The sequence below is a fragment of the Salmo salar genome, chromosome ssa08 (genome assembly GCF_905237065.1).
Source record: "Salmo salar chromosome ssa08, Ssal_v3.1, whole genome shotgun sequence".
Classification (NCBI taxonomy): domain Eukaryota; kingdom Metazoa; phylum Chordata; class Actinopteri; order Salmoniformes; family Salmonidae; genus Salmo; species Salmo salar.
This window is the reverse complement of record NC_059449.1, coordinates 25,165,552-25,179,703: the sequence shown is the minus strand read 5'-3', so window position 1 is coordinate 25,179,703 and position 14,152 is coordinate 25,165,552. Positions and strand designations below refer to the sequence as shown.

The 14,152-nt window shown below is 44.0% G+C and overlaps 1 pseudogene; it reads left to right on the top strand.

Moving 5' to 3' along the window:
• The first annotated feature begins 3,071 nt into the window (after nucleotides 1-3,071).
• Nucleotides 3,072-14,152, top strand: part of LOC123724071 (serine/threonine-protein phosphatase 2A 55 kDa regulatory subunit B gamma isoform-like) — a 19,333-nt pseudogene continuing 8,252 nt past the window's right edge.

Below are 14,152 nucleotides of genomic sequence, written 5' to 3'. Positions count from 1 at the left end.
GGGTAACACGGGGTTGGGGTAACATGGGGGTGGATAACATGGGTTTGGGGTAACATGGGGTTTTGGTAACATGGGGTTTTGATTATTTAAGAGCATTCCAGCATTTACTGCTTTTAGTTTTTATCTTTATTTTGTAAATCTTATTTTGTTTACTCATAGATTCTTTATTTTGAAATGTTATCATGTATTATTAGTCCATGTAATCACCTGTTTATTCTTTATAGATGTCTCCTTTCCATCAAGTCAGGAAGTCCATGTGTTATTATAATCACCTGTTTATTCTTTATAGATGTCTCCTTTCCATCAAGTCAGGAAGTCCATGTGTTATTATAATCACCTGTTTATTCTTTATAGATGTCTCCTTTCCATCAAGTCAGGAAGTCCATGTGTTATTATATCACCTGTTTATTCTTTATAGATGTCTCCTTTCCATCAAGTCAGGAAGTCCATGTGTTATTATATCACCTGTTTATTCTTTATAGATGTCTCCTTTCCATCAAGTCAGGAAGTCCATGTGTTATTATAATCACCTGTTTATTCTTTATAGATGTCTCCTTTCCATCAAGTCAGGAAGTCCATGTGTTATTATAATCATCTTTTGATTCTTTGGCCGGGATGCAATCCGATTGCAAGTTGTAGCGAGTTTGTTAATTAAAGGTAATTTCCAATTGAGCCAACATCTACGGCGTTTAACATGACTGTGATCTCAATCTGCCTCTAACCAGCCTGAGGAGGTCTATATCTCCATTCGGTTGAATGTGATAGTCTATAACTAGCCTGAGGAGGTCTATAACTCTATTTGGTTGAATGTGATAGTCTATAACCAGCCTGAGGAGGTCTATAACTCCATTAGGTTGAATGTGATAGTCTATAACCAGCCTGAGGAGGTCTATAACTCCATTAGGTTGAATGTGACAGTCTGTCTATAACCAGCCTGAGGAGGTCTATATCTCCATTAGGTTGAATGTGATAGTCTATAACCAGCCTGAGGAGGTCTATATCTCCATTAGGTTGAATGTGATAGTCTGTCTATAACCAGCCTGAGGAGGTCTATATTTCCATTAGGTTGAATGTGATAGTCTATAACCAGCCTGAGGAGGTCTATAACTCCATTAGGTTGAATGTGATAGACTATAACCAGCCTGAGGAGGTCTATAACTCCATTAGGTTGAATGTGACAGTCTGTCTATAACCAGCCTGAGGAGGTCTATCACTCCATTAGGTTGAATGTGATAGACTATAACCAGCCTGAGGAGGTCTATAACTCCATTAGGTTGAATGTGACAATCTGTCTCTAACCAGCCTGAGGAGGTCTATGACTCCATTAGGTTGAATATGATTGTCTATAACCAGCCTGAGGAGGTCTATCACTCCATTAGGTTGAATGTGATAGTCTATAACCAGCCTGAGGAGGTCTATAACTCCATTAGTTCCTTGACGCTGGAGATTTCGTCTAAATCAGCCTGAGCGAGGTCTAAAACTCCATTACGTTGAAAGTCCTCGATGTCTACAACTCAGACCTGAGGATCTATAACTCCATTAGATCTTGAACGTGATTGGAGTCTAGTAACCTCCAGAATGACCTTCTTGATCCTAATAGTAGGTTTCAAGACTGGGCATTCAACTGAGACTGCTCTTCTCTGTTCTACGGAGGCTCTCCGCACTGCTAAAGCTAACTCTCTCTCATCTGCCATTAGGTTGAATGTGATTGTCTATAACCAGCCTGAGGAGGTCTGTATCTCCATTAGGTTGAATGTGATTGTCTATAACCAGCCTGGGGGTCTGTCATCTCCATTGGTATGCAGATGGACACACAATTAATCTATAACCAGCCTGAAAGGAGGTCTTAACTCCATTGGTAGACATGTCAGTGTGGATACTATACACCAAGCCTCGGCAAGAGGAGCTGATCTTCCTTCCGGGAAGTGATTGGTTCCATGATCTCGCCATCACGGTTGACAGCTCCCTTGTGTCCTCCATTCCCAGGTTGAACTGTGATAGTCTCCATAACACAGCCTGAGGTCGTATCTCCATTAGGTTGCATGTGTAGTCTATAACCAGCCTGAGGAGGTCTATAACTCCATTAGGTTGAATGTGATTGTCTATAACCAGCCTGAGGAGGTCTATAACTCCATTAGGTTGAATGTGATAGTCTATAACCAGCCTGAGGAGGTCTATATTTCCATTAGGTTGAATGTGATAGTCTATAACCAGCCTGAGGAGGTCTATAACTCCATTAGGTTGAATGTGACAGTCTGTCTATAACCAGCCTGAGGAGGTCTATAACTCCATTAGGTTGAATGTGATAGTCTATAACCAGCCTGAGGAGGTCTATATTTCCATTAGGTTGAATGTGATAGTCTATAACCAGCCTGAGGAGGTCTATATCTCCATTAGGTTGAATGTGACAGTCTGTCTATAACCAGCCTGAGGAGGTCTATAACTCCATTAGGTTGAATGTGATAGTCTATAACCAGCCTGAGGAGGTCTATAACTCCATTAGGTTGAATGTGACAGTCTGTCTATAACCAGCCTGAGGAGGTCTATATCTCCATTAGGTTGAATGTTATAGTCTATAACCAGCCTGAGGAGGTCTATAACTCCATTAGGTTGAATGTGATAGTCTGTCTATAACCAGCCTGAGGAGGTCTATAACTCCATTAGGTTGAATGTGATAGTCTGTCTATAACCAGCCTGAGGAGGTCTATAACTCCATTAGGTTGAATGTGATTATCTATAACCAGCCTGAGGAGGTCTATAACTCCATTAGGTTGAAAGTGATAGTCTATAACCAGCCTGAGGAGGTCTATAACTCCATTAGGTTGAATGTGACAGTCTGTCTATAACCAGCCTGAGGAGGTCTATAACTCCATTAGGTTGAATTTGATTGTCTATAACCAGCCTGAGGAGGTCTATAACTCCATTCATATTCTATTCAGAGTTTAGAGAAATTGATCTAATTGGAAATTAGCTATCATCAGGCTGGCATACTGCATACCATTTGCTAAACGGTACGTGCTAAATAGTATGCAACGATGAGTGCATAGTATGCAATTGAATTATGTAGTACACTGGTATGGGTATTCAGACCTCACTCTCTCTCCTCCTCCTCTCTCGTTCTCTCCACTGTTCCCTCTGCTGGTCACTTCCCTCTCATCACCTGCAGTGGGCGGAGCCGTGACTGAGAGCTGTGCTCTGGTTGGCTAAGCTGGAAAGAGGCTGCAGCGACAGACCCACAGCATCCTCTACTCTCGCTTTCTCCCTCTCTCCTTTTCGCTCATCCCGCCACCCTTTTCTCTCTCTCTCTCTCTCTCTCTCTCTCTCTCCTTTCCTCTCCACACAGAGACACACGTGCCCCTGCCTGCCTGCCTGCTCAGTGACACTGCAGTACAGAGGACATAGCAGCAATAGACAGGCAGACAGACAGACAGGCAGACCGACACGCAGGCAGAGACACAGAAAGGCAGAGAGACTGGCAGGCAAACAAGCCGACAGGCAGAACGTAGGAAGGTGTGTCGAGGCCTTGTCTCCTCCTCCTCCTCCTCCTCCTCTTGCAGAAGCAGAGATCCTGTTCTCCTGCGCTCTCCTTCAAGGACTTCCACACTCTGAGACCAAGAACTGCTGCTGATACGGTTCCTGTTTGTTAGTAAGGAAATACTCCTGCTACTACTGCTGCTGCTACAGTTCCTGTTCCTGTTTGTTACCAAGGAAATACTCCTGCTACTACTGCTGCTGCTACAGTTCCTGTTCCTGTTTGTTACCAAGGAAATACTCCTGCTACTACTGCTGCTGCTACAGTTCCTGTTCCTGTTTGTTACCAAGGAAATACTCCTGCTACTACTGCTGCTGCTACAGTTCCTGTTCCTGTTTGTTACCAAGGAAATACTCCTGCTACTACTGCTGCTGATACAGTTCCTGTTCCTGTTTGTTACCAAGGAAATACTCCTGCTACTACTGCTGCTGATACAGTTCCTGTTCCTGTTTGTTACCAAGGAAATACTCCTGCTACTACTGCTGCTGCTACAGTTCCTGTTCCTGTTTGTTACCAAGGAAATACTGCAGCGCAGCGGATATTATCACGCACGCGAGCACGAAGGAGTGCTACTCTCTCCCTCTCTCTCTCACACAGTCACAGGCAGACAAATGGACTACTCTCTCTAACGCATATCAGTGGACTTGTCATTGTTTCGGGCCTTCTCTTGCTGGGCCTGGTGTGTGTTGTGGTGTGTGTAGTGTGTGTTTTTATCAGAGGTCACGCCGCGTGTTGTGCGTGTGTGTGTGGGTGATCCACCTCTCTCAGGTCCCCTCCCCTCTCACCCTTTTCTACCTAATCTCTCTCTCTCTCTCTCTCTCTCCACCCCCTCTCCTGTTCACCCTTCTGTCCCTCTCCACACCTCACCAAACTCCTTCCCTCTCTTCCCCCCCTCTCTCTCTCCATCCTCACCACACCTCTCCCTCTCTTCCCTCTATCCTCTCTATACCTCCGCCCCTCCATATCCCATGATGCCTTGCCCCAGGCCACTGCGCTAGGCCCCAGCAGTATGGGCAGAGCCTGGGAGGGGAGAGAGAGCTCTGATTGGTCCAGGTCGGGTCCCCCTTCCTTTGCTTCCGATGGGGGAGGACACTGAGAGCTCCAAAGTCAACCACAGCTTCCTGCGAGACTACGTCACCGAAGGTAGGCTCATAACACCTTTTTTACCTTAAGTAGGTTTATAACACCTCTGTTATCTTAAGTAGGTTTATAACAATTCTGTCAACATATGTAGGTTTATAATATCGCTATGTTACCTTACATAGGTTTATAACAGCTCTATGTCACCTTAAGTAGGTTTATAATACCACTATATAATCAAAGCTTATAATACATCTATGTTACCTTAAGTAGGTCTATAATGGCTCTATGTCACATTAGGTAGGCTTATAATACCTCTATGTACGCTTATTATAACTCTGTCAACTTACGTAGACCTAGAGCGCCACTTAATTTCCAAAGATGGGCTTCCACCATATCTCTGTTACCGAAGGTAGGCTTCCACCATATCTCTGTTACCGAAGGTAGGCTTCCACCATATCTCTGTTACCGAAGGTAGGCTTCCACCATATCTCTGTTACTGAAGGTAGGCTTCCACCATATCTCTGTTACCGAAGGTAGGCTTTCAACATATCTCTGTTACCGAAGGTAGGCTTCCACCATATCTCTGTTACCGAAGGTAGGCTTCCACCATATCTCTGTTACCGAAGCTAGGCTTCCACCATATCTCTGTTACCGAAGGTAGGCTTCCACCATATCTCTGTTACTGAAGGTAGGCTTCCAACATATCTCTGTTACCGAAGGTAGGCTTTCAACATATCTCTGTTACCGAAGGTAGGCTTCCACCATATCTCTGTTACCGAAGGTAAGCTTCCACCATATCTCTGTTACCGAAGCTAGGCTTCCACCATATCTCTGTTACCGAAGGTAGGCTTCCACCATATCTCTGTTACCGAAGGTAGGCTTCCACCATATCTCTGTTACCAAAGGTAGGCTTCCACCATATCTCTGTTACCGAAGGTAGGCTTACAACATATCTCTGTTATCGAAGGTAGGCTTCCACCATATCTCTGTTACTGAAGGTAGGCTTCCACCATATCTCTGTTACCAAAGGTAGGCTTCCACCATATCTCTGTTACTGAAGGTAGGCTTACAACATATCTCTGTTATCGAAGGTAGGCTTCCACCATATCTCTGTTACTGAAGGTAGGCTTCCAACATATCTCTATTACCGAAGGTAGACTTCCACCATATCTCTGTTACCGAAGGTAGGCTTCCACCATATCTCTGTTACCGAAGGTAGGCTTCCACCATATCTCTGTTACCGAAGGTAGGCTTCCACCATATCTCTGTTACCGAAGGTAGGCTTCCACCAGATCTCTGTTACCGAAGGTAGGCTTCCACCATATCTCTGTTACCGAAGGTAGGCTTCCACCATATCTCTGTTACCGAAGGTAGGCTTCCAACATATCTCTGTTACCAAAGGTAGGCTTCCACCATATCTCTGTTACGGAAGGTAGGCTTCCACCAGATCTCTGTTACCGAAGGTAGGCTTCCACCATATCTCTGTTACCGAAGGTAGGCTTCCAACATATCTCTGTTACCGAAGGTAGGCTTACAACATATCTCTGTTACCGAAGGTAGGCTTCCACCATATCTCTGTTACTGAAGGTAAGCTTCCACCATATCTCTGTTACCGAAGGTAGGCTTCCACCATATCTCTGTTACCGAAGGTAGGCTTCCACCATATCTCTGTTACCGAAGGTAGGCTCATAACACCTCTTTTGTCAATTTAGGTAGGTTTATAATACCTCTCTGTCCCCTTAGGTACACTTATAATGTAGGGTACAACGGCACTATATGACAAAAGATAGGCCTACAACTAGTTCAGAGTCAGAGACTTTGTTTGAGAGAGAGTTAGGAGTTCAGAGCTGGACTCCTCCATGTTGCTGGCTGGCTCTGAACGTACATTAACTACATTACCAGATATAGTGGTAATGTACTTAAAAAAAACAAGTACAGAAACAGTCTCATTGCTGAGTATGACCTCAGTGTTGCATTGTTAAACACGGAGCCCAGAATAGACCTGCTCGTTGAAAACTTCAACCAGCCACACACCTCTCATTAGGACTGTGTTTTCTAGTCTACACCTGTGTGATGTGATCAATCACTTTATTCCAGTTAAGGATGAAAATGATTTATTGTATTTTAAAAGCAGCAGTTCCAATCTAGACAGATATGTAAGAGTGTTTTTAATGGGGGGAAATAAACATGAATATACTATATTCATATGAATATTTAATTTCATTGTTATTTGTTTTTGTCTATATTGCATTTGTTTTAGGCATAAGGGCATAACAAATGTGCCAAAATGTACATATAGTTACATATTTTCCTACGCTTGAGTCACAGGAAAACACAACAATTCTAATTTGGGTGCCAGGCTGATAAAGTTTAAAAACCCCTGCCTTATGGGGTAGTAACAGTATAATGGTAGGATACTGACTCAGTGGTTCTGAACCCTTATGGGGTAGTAACAGTATAATGGTAGGATACTGACTCAGTGGTTCTGAACCCTTATGGGGTAGTAACAGTATAATGGTAGGATACTGACTCAGTGGTTCTGAACCCTTATGGGGTAGTAACAGTATAATGGTAGGATGCTGACTCAGTGGTTCTGAACCCTTATGGGGTAGTAACAGTATAATGGTAGGATACTGACTCAGTGGTTCTGAACCCTTATGGGGTAGTAACAGTATAACGGTAGGATACTGACTCAGTGGTTCTGAACCCTTATGGGGTAGTAACAGTATAATGGTAGGATACTGACTCAGTGGTTCTGAACCCTTATGGGGTAGTAACAGTATAATGGTAGGATACTGACTCAGTGGTTCTGAACCCTTATGGGGTAGTAACAGTATAATGGTAGGATGCTGACTCAGTGGTTCTGAACTCTTATGGGGTAGTAGCAGTATAATGGTAGGATACTGACTCAGTGGTTCTGAACCCTTATGGGGTAGTAACAGTATAACGGTAGGATTCTGACTCAGTGGTTCTGAACCCTTATGGGGTAGTAACAGTATAATGGTAGGATACTGACTCAGTGGTTCTGAACCCTTATGGGGTAGTAACAGTATAATGGTAGGATACTGACTCAGTGGTTCTGAACCCTTATGGGGTAGTAACAGTATAACGGTAGGATTCTGACTCAGTGGTTCTGAACCCTTATGGGGTAGTAACAGTATAATGGTAGGATGCTGACTCAGTGGTTCTGAACCCTTATGGGGTAGTAACAGTATAATGGTAGGATACTGACTCAGTGGTTCTGAACCCTTATGGGGTAGTAACAGTATAACGGTAGGATACTGACTCAGTGGTTCTGAACCCTTATGGGGTAGTAACAGTATAATGGTAGGATACTGACTCAGTGGTTCTGAACCCTTATGGGGTAGTAACAGTATAATGGTAGGATGCTGACTCAGTGGTTCTGAAACCTTATGGGGTAGTAACAGTATAATGGTAGGATACTGACTCAGTGGTTCTGAACCCTTATGGGGTAGTAACAGTATAATGGTAGGATGCTGACTCAGTGGTTCTGAAACCTTATGGGGTAGTAACAGTATAATGGTAGGATGCTGACTCAGTGGTTCTGAACCCTTATGGGGTAGTAACAGTATAATGGTAGGATACTGACTCAGTGGTTCTGAACCCTTATGGGGTAGTAACAGTATAACGGTAGGATTCTGACTCAGTGGTTCTGAACCCTTATGGGGTAGTAACAGTATAATGGTAGGATACTGACTCAGTGGTTCTGAACCCTTATGGGGTAGTAACAGTATAATGGTAGGATACTGACTCAGTGGTTCTGAACCCTTATGGGGTAGTAACAGTATAACGGTAGGATTCTGACTCAGTGGTTCTGAACCCTTATGGGGTAGTAACAGTATAATGGTAGGATACTGACTCAGTGGTTCTGAACCCTTATGGGGTAGTAACAGTATAACGGTAGGATACTGACTCAGTGGTTCTGAACCCTTATGGGGTAGTAACAGTATAATGGTAGGATACTGACTCAGTGGTTCTGAACCCTTATGGGGTAGTAACAGTATAATGGTAGGATGCTGACTCAGTGGTTCTGAACCCTTATGGGGTAGTAACAGTATAATGGTAGGATACTGACTCAGTGGTTCTGAACCCTTATGGGGTAGTAACAGTATAATGGTAGGATACTGACTCAGTGGTTCTGAACCCTTATGGGGTAGTAACAGTATAATGGTAGGATTCTGACTCAGTGGTTCTGAACCCTTATGGGGTAGTAACAGTATAATGGTAGGATACTGACTCAGTGGTTCTAAACCCTTATGGGGTAGTAACAGTATAATGGTAGGATGCTGACTCAGTGGTTCTGAACCCTTATGGGGTAGTAACAGTATAATGGTAGGATTCTGACTCAGTGGTTCTGAACCCTTATGGGGTAGTAACAGTATAATGGTAGGATTCTGACTCAGTGGTTCTGAAACCTTATGGGGTAGTAACAGTATAATGGTAGGATACTGACTCAGTGGTTCTGAACCCTTATGGGGTAGTAACAGTATAATGGTAGGATACTGACTCAGTGGTTCTGAACCCTTATGGGGTAGTAACAGTATAATGGTAGGATACTGACTCAGTGGTTCTGAACCCTTATGGGGTAGTAACAGTATAATGGTAGGATACTGACTCAGTGGTTCTGAACCCTTATGGGGTAGTAACAGTATAACGGTAGGATACTGACTCAGTGGTTCTGAACCCTTATGGGGTAGTAACAGTATAATGGTAGGATGCTGACTCAGTGGTTCTGAACCCTTATGGGGTAGTAACAGTATAATGGTAGGATACTGACTCAGTGGTTCTGAAACCTTATGGGGTAGTAACAGTATAACGGTAGGATACTGACTCAGTGGTTCTGAACCCTTATGGGGTAGTAACAGTATAATGGTAGGATGCTGACTCAGTGGTTCTGAACCCTTATGGGGTAGTAACAGTATAATGGTAGGATGCTGACTCAGTGGTTCTGAACCCTTATGGGGTAGTAACAGTATAATGGTAGGATTCTGACTCAGTGGTTCTGAACCCTTATGGGGTAGTAACAGTATAACGGTAGGATACTGACTCAGTGGTTCTGAACCCTTATGGGGTAGTAACAGTATAATGGTAGGATACTGACTCAGTGGTTCTGAACCCTTATGGGGTAGTAACAGTATAATGGTAGGATTCTGACTCAGTGGTTCTGAACCCTTATGGGGTAGTAACAGTATAACGGTAGGATACTGACTCAGTGGTTCTGAACCCTTATGGGGTAGTAACAGTATAATGGTAGGATGCTGACTCAGTGGTTCTGAACCCTTATGGGGTAGTAACAGTATAATGGTAGGATTCTGACTCAGTGGTTCTGAACCCTTATGGGGTAGTAACAGTATAACGGTAGGATACTGACTCAGTGGTTCTGAACCCTTATGGGGTAGTAACAGTATAATGCTAGGATACTGACTCTGTGGTTCTGAACCCTTATGGGGTAGTAACAGTATAATGGTAGGATTCTGACTCAGTGGTTCTGAACCCTTATGGGGTAGTAACAGTATAACGGTAGGATACTGACTCAGTGGTTCTGAACCCTTATGGGGTAGTAACAGTATAATGGTAGGATGCTGACTCAGTGGTTCTGAACCCTTATGGGGTAGTAACAGTATAACGGTAGGATTCTGACTCAGTGGTTCTGAACCCTTATGGGGTAGTAACAGTATAATGGTAGGATACTGACTCAGTGGTTCTGAACTCTTATGGGGTAGTAACAGTATAATGGTAGGATGCTGACTCAGTGGTTCTGAACCCTTATGGGGTAGTAACAGTATAATGGTAGGATGCTGACTCAGTGGTTCTAAACCCTTATGGGGTAGTAAACAGTATAATGGTAGGATGCTGACTCAGTGGTTCTGAACCCTTATGGGGTAGTAACAGTATAACGGTAGGATGCTGACTCAGTGGTTCTGAACCCTTATGGGGTAGTAACAGTATAATGGTAGGATGCTGACTCAGTGGTTCTGAACCCTTATGGGGTAGTAACAGTATAATGGTAGGATGCTGACTCAGTGGTTCTTAGGTAATTAATATTGTTGATGTTCTACTCCCAAAGCTCGTCCTATTCTCTACGTAATGCTATATGTCCCAAACGTCACCAGTTATTCTAATGTTATAGAAACTGATCAGGACAGGAAGCAGCTTCACCATACCGGTTATTTTGATGTTACGGAAACTGATACTGTATTGATCTCACTTCTCTTTCCCCTCTCTCTCTCTCTCTCTCTCTCTCTCCCTCTCTACTTTTTCCCTCTCTCTCTCTCTCTCTTTCCCTCTCTACCTCACTCTCTCTACCTTTTCCCTCCCTCTCTCTACCTTTTCCCTGTCTCTCTCTCTCTCTCTCTCTCTCTACTGTCTCTCTCCCTCTCTCTCGCTCTACTGTTACTGTCTCTCTCTCTCTCTCTCTCCCTCTCTCTCTCACTCTCTCCCTCCCTCTCTCTCTCTACCTTTCTCTCTCTCTCTCTCCCCCTCTCCCCGCATACACCCCCCCTTTACTTCCTCTCTCTCTGTCCCTCTCTCTCTCTCCCTCTCTCTCTCTCTCCCCATACACCCCCCTTTACTTCCTCGCTCCCTCTCTCTCTCCTAGCTGATGTAATCTCTACAGTGGAGTTCAACCACACAGGAGATCTGCTGGCTACAGGGGGACAAGGGAGGCAGGGTCGTCGTCTTCCAGAGAGAGACCGTGGTTGGTCACAAGGTGCTCATAGAATGGTCGTAGTGGTCATAGAGTGGTCATAGAATGGTCGTAGTGGTCACAAGGTGCTCATACAATGGTCGTAGTGGTCATAGAGTGGTCATAGAATGGTCGTAGTGGTCACAAGGTGCTCATAGAATGGTCATAGTGGTCATAGAGTGGTCATAGAATGGTCGTAGTGGTCACAAGGTGCTCATAGAATGGTCGTAGTGGTCATAGAATGGTTGTGTTGGTCATAGAATGGTCGTAGTGGTCATAGAATGGTCGTAGTGGTCATAGAATGGTCGTAGTGGTCATAGAGTGGTCATAGAATGGTTGTGTTGGTCATAGAATGGTCGTAGTGGTCATAGAGTGGTCATAGAATGGTCGTAGTGGTCATAGAGTGGTCATAGAGTGGTCATAGAGTGGTTGTGGTGGTCATAGAGAGGTCATAGAATGGTTGTGTTGGTCATAGAGTGGTCATAGAATGGTCGTAGTGGTCATAGAGTGGTCATAGAATGGTCGTAGAGGTCACAAGGTGCTCATAGAATGGTCGTAGTGGTCATAGAGTGGTCATAGAATGGTCGTAGTGGTCACAAGGTGCTCATAGAATGGTCGTAGTGGTCATAGAATGGTCATAGTGGTCATAGAATGGTTGTGTTGGTCATAGAATGGTCGTAGTGGTCATAGAATGGTCGTAGTGGTCATAGAATGGTCATAGTGGTCATAGAGTGGTCATAGAATGGTTGTGTTGGTCATAGAGTGGTCATAGAATGGTCGTAGTGGTCATAGAGTGGTCATAGAATGGTCGTAGTGGTCATAGAGTGGTCATAGAATGGTTGTGTTGGTCATAGAGTGGTCATAGAATGGTCGTAGTGGTCATAGAGAGGTCATAGAATGGTTGTGTTGGTCATAGAGTGGTCATAGAATGGTCGTAATGGTCATAGAGTGGTCATAGAATGGTCGTAGTGGTCATAGAGAGGTCATAGAATGGTTGTATTGGTCATAGAGTGGTCATAGAATGGTCATATAATGGTCGTAGTGGTCATAGAGTGGTCATAGAATAGTTGTGTTGGTCATAGAGTGGTCATAGAATGGTCGTAGTGGTCATAGAATGGTCATAGTGGTCATATAGTGGTCATAGAATGGTCGTAGTGGTCATAGAGTGGTCATAGAGTGGTCATATAGTTGTCATAAAGTGGTCATAGAGTGGTAATAGAATGGTCGTAGTGGTCATAGAGTGGTCATAGAGTGGTCATATAGTGGTCATAGAGTGGTCATAGAGTGGTCATAGAATGGTCGTAGTGGTCATAGAGTGGTCATAGAGTGGTCATATAGTGGTCATAGAGTGGTCATAGAATGGTCGTAGTAGTCATAGAGTGGCCACAGGTTATGTCCCAGTTATCTCCACCTAAAGTGTTTACTTGTTCACCTTCACTGGCTGGTGTAGAATGGTCATCAGTGTGCTAGCTAGTGTCTGGTCAGTATATAGTCAGTGTGCTAGCTAGTGTCTGGTCAGTATATAGTCAGTATATAGTCAGTGTGCTAGCTAGTGTCTGGTCAGTATATAGTCAGTGTGCTAGCTAGTGTCTGGTCAGTATATCGTCAGTGTGCTAGCTAGTGTCTGGTCAGTATATAGTCAGTGTGCTAGCTAGTGTCTGGACAGTATATAGTCAGTATATAGTCAGTGTGCTAGCTAGTGTCTGGTCAGTATATAGTCAGTGTGCTAGCTAGTGTCTGGTCAGTATATAGTCAGTGTGCTAGCTAGTGTCTGGTCAGTATATAGTCAGTATATAGTCAGTGTGCTAGCTAGTGTCTGGTCAGTATATAGTCAGTGTGCTAGCTAGTGTCTGGTCAGTATATAGTCAGTATATAGTCAGTGTGCTAGCTAGTGTCTGGTCAGTATATAGTCAGTGTGCTAGCTAGTGTCTGGTCAGTATATAGTCAGTGTGCTAGCTAGTGTCTGGTCAGTATATAGTCAGTGTGCTAGCTAGTGTCTGGTCAGTATATAGTCAGTGTGCTAGCTAGTGTCTGGTCAGTATATAGTCAGTGTGCTAGCTAGTGTCTGGTCAGTATATAGTCAGTATATAGTCAGTGTGCTAGCTAGTGTCTGGTCAGTATATAGTCAGTGTGCTAGCTAGTGTCTGGTCAGTATATAGTCAGTGTGCTAGCTAGTGTCTGGTCAGTATATAGTCAGTGTGCTAGCTAGTGTCTGGTCAGTATATAGTCAGTGTGCTAGCTAGTGTCTGGTCAGTATATAGTCAGTGTGCTAGCTAGTGTCTGGTCAGTATATAGTCAGTATATAGTCAGTGTGCTAGCTAGTGTCTGGTCAGTATATAGTCAGTGTGCTAGCTAGTGTCTGGTCAGTATATAGTCAGTGTGCTAGCTAGTGTCTGGTCAGTATATAGTCAGTGTGCTAGCTAGTGTCTGGTCAGTATATAGTCAGTGTGCTAGCTAGTGTCTGGTCAGTATATAGTCAGTGTGCTAGCTAGTGTCTGGTCAGTATATAGTCAGTGTGCTAGCTAGTGTCTGGTCAGTATATAGTCAGTGTGCTAGCTAGTGTCTGGTCAGTATATAGTCAGTGTGCTAGCTAGTGTCTGGTCAGTATATAGTCAGTGTGCTAGCTAGTGTCTGGTCAGTATATAGTCAGTGTGCTAGCTAGTGTCTGGTCAGTATATAGTCAGTGTGCTAGCTAGTGTCTGGTCAGTATATAGTCAGTGTGCTAGCTAGTGTCTGGTCAGTATATAGTCAGTGTGCTAGCTAGTGTCTGGTCAGTATATAGTCAGTGTGCTAGCTAGTGTCTGGTCAGTATATCGTCAGTGTGCTAGCTA